This window comes from Aricia agestis, chromosome Z (genome assembly GCF_905147365.1).
Source record: "Aricia agestis chromosome Z, ilAriAges1.1, whole genome shotgun sequence".
NCBI lineage: Eukaryota > Metazoa > Arthropoda > Insecta > Lepidoptera > Lycaenidae > Aricia > Aricia agestis.
In genome coordinates, this window is record NC_056428.1 from 27,076,671 (window position 1) to 27,089,842 (window position 13,172).

General features: G+C 33.4%; 1 protein-coding gene across 3 annotated transcripts in view; it reads right to left on the minus strand.

Annotated features, from left to right (window-relative positions):
• Positions 1-12,610, minus strand: part of LOC121738398 — a 106,113-nt gene extending 93,503 nt beyond the window's left edge. For all 3 annotated transcript variants that reach the window (XM_042130415.1, XM_042130416.1, XM_042130417.1), the window contains exon 1: positions 12,574-12,610. The gene's annotated coding sequence lies outside the window, so the exon portion shown is untranslated. The remainder of the gene's footprint in view (positions 1-12,573) is intronic.
• Between the last annotated feature and the right edge of the window lie 562 nt (positions 12,611-13,172).

Below are 13,172 nucleotides of genomic sequence, written 5' to 3' on the forward strand. Positions count from 1 at the left end.
GTTTAACTTTAGCAATTATCAAGTCGGCAGTTCCTTCTGCAGATCACATGCTATTCGAGGAGGTTCTCTTATTTTAATTAATAAATGTATAAAGTTTAAAAATAGGCAAGACATCTCAAGCTTATCTGTTGTAAATCAAATTGAAATAGCGTGTGCCGAGCTGGAACGAAGTATAATAGTAAGTGTATACAGGCCGCCAAATGCATCATATGACATATTTGAGAAAATCATGGATTTAATTCTATTTAAAATAACAAATTATAATAAAATCATTTTCGTTTGTGAAGACTACAACATTGACCTTTTAGAAGTAAGTTCCCTGAGTACTAGAACAACTGGCTTATTTGGATCCAACTCGTATCACGGAAACTTCAGCTAAGTGTATAGATAATATATTTACAAATACAAAGGATTATATACTTGGAATCTAAATTATTAGTAATTTAAAACCAGACCACTTAGGCCAATTTGTAAAATTTAAAACTAAAATCAAAGAAACTATTAAAAACAAAATTAGCTATGTTCCTGTGACTAAAGGTCGGCTAGAGAAATTCAAATTAAACTGGTACTCGCAAATGCCTATCGACTTTCGTAATAAAGATCCTAATGAGTCTTACTGCCATTTTTTAAATTAAGTTTAGCAACATATTTACTAATGTATTTACACCTAGATCGTTTACAGTGACGGATAAACCTAGTTTTAGTGAGTGGGCGACAGTTGGTATACAGAAAAGCCGACAAAGACTCTATGATATGTACAGTGAAAAACAGTATAATTTTAGTGAAGACCTTAAGGATAAAATTAAAATTTACTCAAAGATTTTTAGGAAAGTATGCCAAAACGCAGATGCAAACTTTATTGCCGATAAGATTAAAAATAGTAAAAACATAGTTAAAACAACATGGAAAATAATTAATGATGAAATTGGAAGACCTCGAAATTTTGATACTGACTTTAAATTAAAAATCAATGACAATGTTATTAAGAATAAAGAAGAAGTTGCCCAAGCATTTGAACATTTCTTTACCAATATCCCAGTCACACTTACCAGATCATTAATCTCTTCACAAGACATAGCAGAGTCACTACTATAATAAAATGTACCTATCTGTGAAACTAGTTTCAGCTTTAAACGAGTTAATGAGCATGATATTATCAAAGCTTTTAAAATGTTAAATGTAAAAAAAAGCTACAGATCTATGGGGTATATCTACATACATCTTAAAACCACTTATAGACGAGGTTGCTTATGAATTAGCATATATATTTAATGAATGCATTGATTGCGGAGTATTCCCAGACTTGATGAAATACAGCAAACTAATTCCACTGTTCAAATCTGGTGAATCAACCGATCCCAATAACTTTAGACCAATATCTGTTTTGCCCGTATTCAGTAAAATCTTTGAAAAAATAATGTTAAATCAATTAATATGTCATTTTAATATCAATAAATTATTACATCGGAAACGATTTGGCTTTACCAATGGAAAATCTAATACTGACGATGGTATTCAATTACTATCATACATTTATGAAGCGTGGGAGGAGTCACATGACGCCTTGGCAATTTTTTGTGACTTGTCTAAAGCTTTCGACTGCGTACATCATGGAACACTAATAAGAAAATTGCATCATTACGGAATTAGAGATAAATCTTTGGATCTATTGACTTCATATCTGAGCGACAGAGTCCAGAGAGTCGATATTAATGGCAAGCGATCTTCAGGGGCCTCGGTTTCAATTGGTGTGCCTCAAAGATCTATTCTCGGCCCTTTCCTATTTTTAATATATATTAATGACCTGCCCTACATGATAAAAGATGATGAAATTGTTTTATTTGCTGATGATACGTCACTCGTATTTAAACTTAATCGGCGGGCTCTAAATTTTGATAAAATAAATAATGCAATCGCAAATGTTGTCCATTGGTTTAATTCCAATAACCTATTGCTTAATGAACGCAAAACAAAATGTATAAGATTCTCTCTACCAAATGTTAGGAAAACAACAACTGACATTAAAATAAAAAGTCAAAATTTGGATCCTATCGAATCGACAGTGTTTCTGGGTGTCACTTTAGATAGTAAGCTTCAATGGGATCAACACATAGATAGTCTCTCAAAAAAACTTAGTTCTGCGGCATTGGCTGTCAAGAAAGTACGCTACATTACTGATGAAGCCACTTCTGTATTACTACACTTATGTGAAAGACTGGTGTATTTCAGCTTCCATAGCATTGTCATATGGTATAATGTTGTGGGGAAATGCTGGTGAAGGACGCTTAAATTCTATTTTCGTGCTGCAGAAGAGAGCGATTCGTGCTATCTATAGGATGAGCCCCAGAGAATCCTTATGTGAAAAATTCAAAGTTATCAATATATTGACGTTGCCATGTCAATATATTTTTGAAGTACTCATGTACACCCATAAAAATATTATGATGTTTCCTAAAAAAAGTGACACACATAATATAAATACTAGAAATAAATACAAACTGACGGTTCCTACTTTTAGACTTCATAAGGTCAATGTTTCTTTTAAGGGGCAATGTATACATTTATATAATAAAATTCCAAAAGAATTACAACAGCTCTCACTTAATAAATTCAAAAGATTAATAAAAAGACAACTTCTCCCTGAAGCCTATTATAAAATTTCAGACTATGTGCAGGATAAAAATGCTTGGAATGTTAAACTTTGACTTGTTATTATTTTATTGTTTTTTGATGACGAATTTATGTAATTTAATTTATTTATGAAAATGAAATGGACCTGATGTTATTATAATTATTTTGACATTTTTGTTATTTTGTAAATTTTTTTTTTGTTAAGTAAGTATTTAATTTTATATTTTTGTGATCTTGACATGTCCAAATTTTGTTTATGCAAATAATGAAAAAAAAAAATAATATCTGTTATTAATTAATAGTATTTTCATGCTGAAGAGTTTATTTGTTTGAACTCGCTAATCGTAGCTGAATTAGTGGTTGGAGAAAAATGTGGAAAAAATGGGGAAAAAATGGGGAAAAAATGGGGATGTTAGTCGATACGGATAAAGAGTAGATCACGAGGAAGGATATACTACTTATTTGGATAAAATTGTACGGTTTCCGTGAAATTCCTTGTGTCAAATTGTAGTTAACCTAGTTTCTCATTAAAATTAGTCTGCAGGAAAAACGAGAAAAAGCAAGATTAATCAGTGTTTATAAATATTTTTCTCAAGATTAAGTCACACACTTTTTAATACTCGGAACCCGCTATATTTGGAAACTACGGAAATGCAGCTATTGAGGTTGATTATATTGTTACTAAATATATTTCTATAATCATCTTGAAAAGCACGCCATGAATAGTTGTACAGTTAATATTATCATGTACGCATGCTGTATTTTTTATTATTCGATGTATATGCCTCTACCAAAATCGTTAATAAGACGCGGCAACCGTATTTCTTTTGCGATAAAAAATTTAAAACTATCATAAGTATGTGCTTTTTCAGCACTCATAGTAGGTATGTACTTCTATACCAAAATTCATAAAAATCGGTTCTACTAGATTACTCATCGGTTTAGGCTTGAAGATAGATATAAGCATTATACACTTTATAGCATTATTTGAATTTAGAACCCATATTATATTATTTTTAACCTTGATTATAAAATTTCTCTATTTAGGTTATCTTCCTCCAAAAGTAAATAAATATAGCTTTCTAGACACATGACCTTCAAAATCTAACAATAAGCTAATTACCGTTGTAATATAAGCCAGATCCGACACAAACAATCCTAGAATGCTAGATTTATTTCTGTCGAAAGTACACAACGAAAATAAACGACCTACTCCCAGTTGTTTAAGTGTCAAAGACTTGGGTTCGCAGCGGTTGATGCCTCTGGCAAAATGGGGTCGACCCGACTTCCCGACTAGTGGCCCACTGCTGCCAAATCTTCTATATGGTGCCAAAAGTTCATTCCTACCTGTTGGGGAGCCTATCATACACGACACCACCACTATTTTGCCATTTATACGACAGAGACAGACAGACAGACACATCAAACTCATAACACCTCTCAATTTTCGTCGGTTGTTAGATTTTTTTTAGGGAACTACTGGATTTGACGAGAACAGATCACGCTAAGCTATCACCATCACATAGACATTAGCAATATCAAATCACTTAAAACTTTTCTTGCGCGTGGTATGGAACCGGGAAAGCCCAGTGCTGAATTTCCTGGAAACCTCAGTTTCGGAAATCAGAACAGGTTCTCAAACCTCAACCCTTTTTAACATGGGGAAATATTTTTCGCATCCCTGGCTGATTGAGGACATCGGCCGTGGTGTGTGGGCCGCCCCCCCAGTAAAACACCACGGACCACGGTGCTCCACTCTCCGCTTAAGAATGCACCTGACCCTAACTTGACTATACTTAAACCTAGATCTCAAAATCTGTAAGGCCTAGAAAACAGACTTTTTTACACAAGTAACTTGAGTTCATGAAGATTAAATGCTCAAGACGAAAACACGATTACTGAAAAAATGCTCGATAATTTTATTCTTACAAAAAACCTTGTTTTAGATACATTTTTGCTTGGATCTTCGGAGTTTGCTGTCTTTCCTTTAATATTTTTCAATATCTAAAAAGGCATTGATGAAACCTCAGAACAGGAAAATAAGGATGAAACCTAAATTTGCTCAAAATACTTTTTTCATAATCATTGTAGTTCGTCTTTTATTCATAGTAAAACTAACTTGGCGATGATTCCGCGTCGTCCTTATTCACCTGGCATATGAAAGACTGGTGTAAGTGTGAAGAGAGAAGGACGATGTTTGATTTTTTGGGTTAGTAGGCCTCATAAGAGTGGGCTGCCAAATTTTGCTGTGTTTTCTAATAAGTACGATCCCGGAAGACGATTGACTTATGAAATTGAGATTTATTTAATCATTGTATATTTATCTGATATTTGCCTATAACGGAAAACACGATTCACTTATTTTGACTTGATAGTTGATAGTTATATTTTTCGAAATTATGATTATTTCTGGGTTTTTCAAGAAATATCTGTTACACTTATTGAGTTACTATCATTAAATAACTTGAACTACTACAATCACACACTTTATAAAATAATGACTAAAGGAAATATTAGTATTATATTTAATTTGTAAGTAATCATCAAAAACAGTTTTGAGACTTACGACCTTTACTTTCGTGTTATAAATATAATGCGAGAACCGACTTGCTACGTGATATTGTTCACTGTTAGCTGCAGCGCAAAGTACAATGCTCGAAAGCACGATTCATGGAATCATTGTATCACGATTGGAGGATAGCGGGCTATGTAGACGGGGCTAGCGTAAATTTTTGCTTTCGTTAGCGTCGTTGCTAAAGAAAGCAAAAATGTTACTTTTTTGTTTTGTTATTTTAGTAAAGGGGGTATGTCTAGAAGTACTTGTGTTTATTAATTAGCTACCGCTCGCTTTACCCGACTATATTTATCTGATAATATGACTGTGCATTTGTAAGCGGACCGCGATACGCAGAAACCATAAATATTTGGTTTTAATAAACAACAGACTCGAAGAAGTAAATTTTAAACAAATCGTATTCGTTTCGTGGATTCTCGGGAACAGAAGTTTAACGTAAAGTGAAAATGTGGCAAAAGCTCTCGAAAATATAAAACCCGATACTTATTAGTGTAGCGTTAATTATTTCGAGGAAATGTCGTATTTTCAAAAGGAATAAGTGTTGATATAACAATTAATATTGAGTATTTAAATTATATATCCTTAGTTCTATATTTTCTCTATGGTTTTATGCATCGTTGTACAAGTTGTAATCTGTAGGCAAGCAGAAGGTTGAACATTTTTTTCTAATTTATTCCTTCAAAGGCCAACTATTTCACGGTCTAATCCGTATTAGTAGATACGGATCACATCACCGTAGATTCCAAGTGAAAATAAACTTAAATAATTGCGTGTCGGCGCCCTTAATTTTTATTATTTCTATTTTGTAAAGTAGGTAGGTACACAGTTCTAAAAGCGTTCAAGACCTCGCTTGACAGAAATGACAGGACCATCTCGCTCAGAGTTCCGTGAGGTTAGTTATTTTGAACTCTACGCCCCTCAGAATACAGGTGCGATTAACGTAAACAACGGCACGTAGTTACGTTTTTGTGTGCGGCGCGCCGGGGTCGTTATAAATAGCGAAAGCTGCATTCGTTGCAATGGGATATCCTGACAAATTATTTTTATATATCCCCGTTTGTCCCTATATCCGTTTGCTCAAACCCTAATATTTATTGCTCTTTTATTACAACAGAATGTATTCAAGTAGGAAGGAGGAGAGACAAAGATAATACTAGGCAATCGTCGGACCCGCGCGTGAGAGAAAATTGAACTAAACTTTGAAAATATAGTCGATATGGCACAAAGTAACACAAAAGTAAATCGTGTAGTCAAGAATGATATTATATTGTTGGTTACTGCCATCAAATGGATCTATAACCTACTCAAAAGTATACCTACTAGAATACTTATGGAAGTTCTACATGGTAAAATTAAAAACCTTTTGTAACTTGTAAAAACCGGCCAAGTGCGTGTCAGGCGCAATATAGGGTTCCGTAATACCGCTAGTTTTTGATAATTTTTGTATGGTCAATGAATGTACATTTATAACGTGTTTTGCACTTATTACAACATCATTAATCTCAGTTATATTCAAAGGAATTTGAACGAAAAGTTGCTTTTTACTCCTCCGAATACTTTTTTTTTAGTTGATCGACTATAACTCAATAACATATGAAGTTTTCTTAGCCGTGATAGTCTTCCTTTTTAATTCAGCATATTTCCTACTCCAGCGGCAATTTTTGAAATGTGAAAAAAAAATCACATTTCCAGAAGCAACCGTTTAGCTGGTTAGAAGTGGAAAAAATTTTTTTCACTTTAAAACTTTATATTTCACAAATGCCTCGCTAAATCGGAAAATGATCTTTGATGACTCGCAATATTAAAAAAAAAAACTAACGACACCCCATACGCCATAGGGGACGCCCCACCACGGTGGGGTGGACCCGAAAAAAATATATCATCCCGCTTGATGTGTAGGGGAGGTACCATAAAAATATATTTTTAACATGTTTTATACCATTTTGTCCGCGATCATAATATGTGCATTCATGCCAAATTACGGCTTTGTAGACCCTATAGTCTCTGAGCAAAACCGCGGATGGACGGACGGACGGACAAACGAACAGACGGACAGACGAACCGACGGACCGACGCGACGGACAGACCGAAATTATAAGGGTTCCTTGTTGGCTACGGAACCCTAAAAATGATGAATAAAAATGCGTGTTAAAATAATATGAACAAATCGGTGTTTAGTGTCGCGAAAAATTGGCAGCTGCTGCCAGTGTGTCAGTAATGTGGTAACATTATGAGTTCCCGACGCGGTCTCATTATTACCTAAAACTGTGGCTAGTTAGTAGTATATAGGGCAATTTGAGGCACATTATATACTCCAAATTTTATACTTTGTACTTTAAACAATAAGGTGTAAAGATCTATAAAATATAACCATCAAATGAGCCCGTCAAAAGGAACAACTTTTTCTATGAGAACAATGCTGTGAAGTGTGAACTCAAAAAAATCCGCCTTCATACCCATACAAATTGCCGATCCGGGAAATTTGTATGGGTATGAAGACAAACGGTGTTTATACGAACGCACTGTATAATGGAAGTTAAAGAGCAAAAAATATACGAAGATTGTTCAAATATTGAGGTTACGATGGAGATATATTTTAGAAGCGCTAGTCTACATATATTATACAGATATTTTATAATAACGATCTTCAAAATTAGAGTTTTATGAATTGGAGGCATGGATTAACATGGAGTGGTAGTACAATACTGAATCTTCAATTTCACTGTCAATACCACTGCATAGTATAAAAAAATCGCTTTTTCTGTCCCTATGTCTCTTTGTATGCATAAATCTTACGCAACGGAATTTGATGTTGTTTTTAGGCTTCCGTAACCAAATGGCAAAAAACGGAACCCTTATAGATTCGTTATTTTTGTCTGTCTATCTGTCTGTCTGCCTGTCCGTCCGTATGTCACAGCCACTTTTCTCCGAAACTATAAGAGCTATGCTATTGAAACTTGGTAAATAGATGTAGTCTGTGAACCGCATTAAGATTTTGATACAAAAATGGAAAAAATAATAAAAAATTTAGGGGTCTCCATAGTTAACAACTGAAACAAAAAAAAATCATCTAACCTATGCGTGTAGGATATCTATGGATAGGTCTTCAAAATCATATTCATCTTTTTCTAGCATCATTTTTTTCTTACCTGAATAGTTTGCGAGAGAGACTCTTCCAAAGTGGTAAAATGTGTGTCCCCCCCCCTCTAACTTCTAAAGTAGGGGCATGATAATTCTAAAAAAAATATATGAAGTACATTACTATAACAACTACCAACGAAAATTGGTTTGAACGAGATCTAGCAAGTAGTTTTTTGTACGTCATAAATGGTAAACCTTAATTTAATTTTCATTAAATCAACGCTGCTGCGGAACCCTTCATGGGCGAGTCCAACTCGCACTTGGCAGCTTTTTTAAATATTTAGAGTGATTGAAGAGGAAGGTTTATAAGTAGGTATAATAACACCCATTAAATAGTAGAGAAATATTATTCTTCTTCTCACTTTTGTTATTTTTGAGGTTTAATATGATACCTAAGCCCTGGAAAAAATTTGGCAGGAAGGTTTAAATGCACCCAGTATGTTACATACTTTTGGTTCCAAGACAAAAGAAGTCCAAGACAAACAACAACAAAACAAATATCGAGAAGTCGCGCGGTTTCAGAAAACGGGACAATTTGGGGTCCCAGAGATCATTCCGGGGACACACGGACATGTAACTATAAAAAGGGACAGTCCCATTCAAAACGGGACATCTGGTCACGTTAGTTATAATTAACAATACTCGTAGAAAAGAAAACAATAATATTATAATAACTGCGTTAATGAAGATACTTAGTGTTTCTGTATAATAGTCTCAATGTTAAATTGCTAGTCTGCGACAAGCCGTTTAAAATGAAGAGAGTGAAAAGTCGAACAAGACATAGTAATACGACAATATACAATAATATGATAATTAATGCTTATTATTATTGTAATACACTCCGGACAAACCTTCGTGGTTTATGGAGAGTATATCTCAAACGTCCTGTATGATTTATGAAAATAAACGAATAAATAAAAATAAAATAATAATAATGATTATTTTTCCGACCCAAATATCGACCAATAGAATTGCACCATTCGACGTCACGTGGTACAACCTACATGGTATTATACTGATAATTTTTTGAAAATTTTCTCTGGTAGTTGCTATATATAAAAAACAAATTCTAATTCTATTGGCCGACATTTGGGACGGAAAAATAATCCCCCCAATACCACACGAGCTTCAAAATTATCTGGCATTTCCCTCAAGGTTCCCTGCAAACAAATAAAGTTGCAACGAACCTATCGGGAAATACCCGATAATTTTGAAGCTCTTGTGGTATTATAAGTGGAAACCTGCATAGAACTCCTAAATCCTGACCCAATGATGTTTATGTATTTCAGAACATTATATTATAAGATAATACTGAAAGTTTAATTTTCCATGACATAGAGACGTAGTACTGAGGGAATTGTATTTAATTATTTGAATTAAAATTATTATGTACGGATTATGCATATAAAAATCAAGATCCTTTTTTTGAAGGATCGACGTTGGACAAACTTTTTGAGAATTTTTTCATATTATATTTCGATTTTCGTAGATGCAGTAAAATTTAATTTCGTAGATGCAGCAAGTGTATTTTTTAAACATTGTAACATACATTTGCATAATAAACAAGCGGTTACCAATAGGCAAACGCATTACAAAAGTAGTTATAGGTGCGTTCCTGAATTTTAAAACTTCTCACCCGGGGCGGTTTTACCTAGCACTCAAGAAACAACGTGAAAACTATACAATCGTGATGGCATATAATTGAAGATGAGAGTGGATGAAATGTGTAGTTCTAACAATTAGAAAATTAAGGTTTTCTTGCATAAATTTAGTATCCACATCAAAATTATATGACACGTGGATGCAAAATCAGAATAATTATGGTTAATGAAGATTGTTAAGATGAAAATACCGTAATGATGATAAGTGCAAGCAGGTGGTGGACAGTAATGGATGCGACACAACTAATGATGATTAAAGAGGCATATTATACTAAAATACTATCATTGCAGTATTCGGAGCGTGCGAAGTGGGTGGAGGGGGTAAAGAAAGCGATTGCCGCGCTTGCCGCGGCAAAAATATGCAAAAAAAGAGGCTCAGCTAATAGTCAAACAAACTTGTCAATCTGGTTTCGAAATTTTTAGAAATTGGTCTTAATTGTTTTCGTATCGTAGACTGCAAAAATAACAGCAGAAATAGGTAGTCAGTATACAAATTTAATGTTTTTCCTAAATCCACTAGGAAATTAGATCAGATATAAATGGATAGCTGCTGTAAAAATGAAAAAGTATGTGATTCGATATAACCTAAAATTGCATTATCAGTTAAGTCAATTTTATTTGAGTTGCATTTTATAAAGATATTAATTGAGTACCAAACTATTATCTTAGTGTTGATGAATGATGGATCACCATGGTCTCCATAACCCGACGACAAAACTTGCAGTGATAGTTTCATAGAATATTTAATTTAAATCCAAAGTATGAGGTGGAAGAAGTAGTGACTCACAAAATATGACGATAAACCAGATACTACATATTGATTTAACTGATCTTTTAGAAGCTGGAGATAGAGTTTTGAATCAAAAAGGTTTTTCAAGTAAGCAAGCTTTAGATGAAAGGGGTAAAAAAGTTAAAATTATTATACCCCCATTTTGAGCAAAATAAAACGAGTACTCTCAAGAGGAATCCGAAAGGACTTATGATATTATGTTACTATTTTAGAAACTCATTGATTGAAAGTGTAACTCAGAAAAATGAAGAATGTTTTAGTAAATTTATAGACGCCGATTTTCTTCAAGAGTATTTGTGTTGTAAAAAATAAAAAAAATAAGATTTTTAAAAACATAACATTTATTTTTTTTCAAGTATAAAGTATTGCTCGTATTTTTATTACTGATTAAAGCAGCAATATGTTTGCACTTGCCGCTCTGGTTATAAACGCAGCTGCATTTTACTCCAGCAACAACCCGATCATTATTATCTATCTGTAAGAATGAATAAAAATGTTTAGACTTGCTTTATCCAAATGTTTAGTTACGTTTTTTGGTTGGTTGAGAACTTACGTTTGAACTTCTTTTATAGGGTGCTAAAGTCACCGATGTTCGGCGAATTATATTAGCTCGTATTAAATAACATTGCCATTACTTCTTAGCTTTTCTACATCCCTTACATGTCCTGCTAACACCAATTTATTTCCTTTTAGCATAGATTGGGCCTTGAAACTTATTGAGTGTTTTACGCTCTCAAAACCAGATTTTTATGATTATATTCATTTTCCACAAGTAGTTTTTAACTAAATATAACCCAAATACCATTAATGATTGTTCTATATATATTTTATTTGCTTTAATATTTACGAAATAAACAAACTCTTGTTGTTTATTTTTTGACATATGCCCCTAAAACTTCGTTTGAAATATGTCACTACTGACGTGCACGTTCCGAATACTATTCTCATATCATGGAATTCTGTCTGTAGCGGTCAAAAAATCTTGTAATTTTTTCTATATAAACCGCGATTGACAATGAAGTGACAGATGTTTCTATTAGGGTGATATCGTATTTTGCATACACGATGTGAACACAGTATGAATTATATCACTTGAAATGAAGCTTCAATCTCATAAATAGTTGGAGATTATCATACGATGAGGTAACCAAGACTTTTTCCGATGAAACTATAATATATGTTTCTTTACAAGAATTAAATTTTATTCTTAAGTTAACAAAATGCAGTGCTAGTATTTTTCACATAGCTCTTAGACTAGAAAGGTCAATGACCGCTGGTGCCACCTTATATTGTCCTGATATAACAACACTTACTGAAAAGTACTATAAGTGAACTTATAAATACCTAAAAAAACGTTACTGTTTATTTTGTAAAATATCATTAATTTATTTAGATATATAAATTTCGATATATATCAAAAAATAACAATACATACTAATGGTTCGTATAAGATGAATCACATACATTGTACACAACATTTTTAAAGTATTATAAGTTTCAGCATTTTCAGTACATTCTGAAATACGGAAAAAGCAATTAACGACTTACGTAAACATTCTAAAACTATTCCCTATTGTAATATACTGCCAGGTATATTGAAAAATAAACTGCTCAATACAGCATTACTCAGTTTGTAAATTATTCAGTACTGGATTTAACACTGTCAAAACGGCACAAAAATATAAAGTTTATAATGAAAAAAACTGTTGTAACTGTATGTTGTTGTTGTATAGTATATTTGTGTTGTTTTTGTATATAAATGAATCTTGACTGACCTGTGTTGTGATGCGCGTGCGACTCAGGGCGGGCGCCTTACGACTGGGCGGGCGGCGGCTAAGATCTCGTGTCACGACGCGATTATTTATACAACACGATACGTTAACGATACGATTTGTAGCATGTTGAAAACATTGTTCGTGTAAATTTAATTATTGCAATACAGCATACATGTCAAACGAGTAGAAAGAGTATCTGAGTAGTGTAAAATAAAATTAACAATACTACGAATAATAAAACAACAATAATAATAATTAGCAAAGAAGCTTAACCTATAACTTGTGATTTTATTTCACTCTACTGATGACAAAAAAAAGGAAAATTATTAAAGAGAGACAACTCTACAGTCTACATCATAAAGTTAATATACCTAGCGGAATCCATATCCATACTATACTTACTTACTTACTAATATTATAAATGTGAAAGTGTGTCTGTCTGTCCGTCTGTCTGTCTGTCTATTACCTCTTCACGCTCAAACCGCTGAACCGATTTTGCTGAAATTTGGCATGGAGATACTTTGAGTCCCGGGACATAGGATACTTTTTATCCCGGTAAAATGTACGGTTCCCACGCGATAAACGAATTTTGGCGCAAC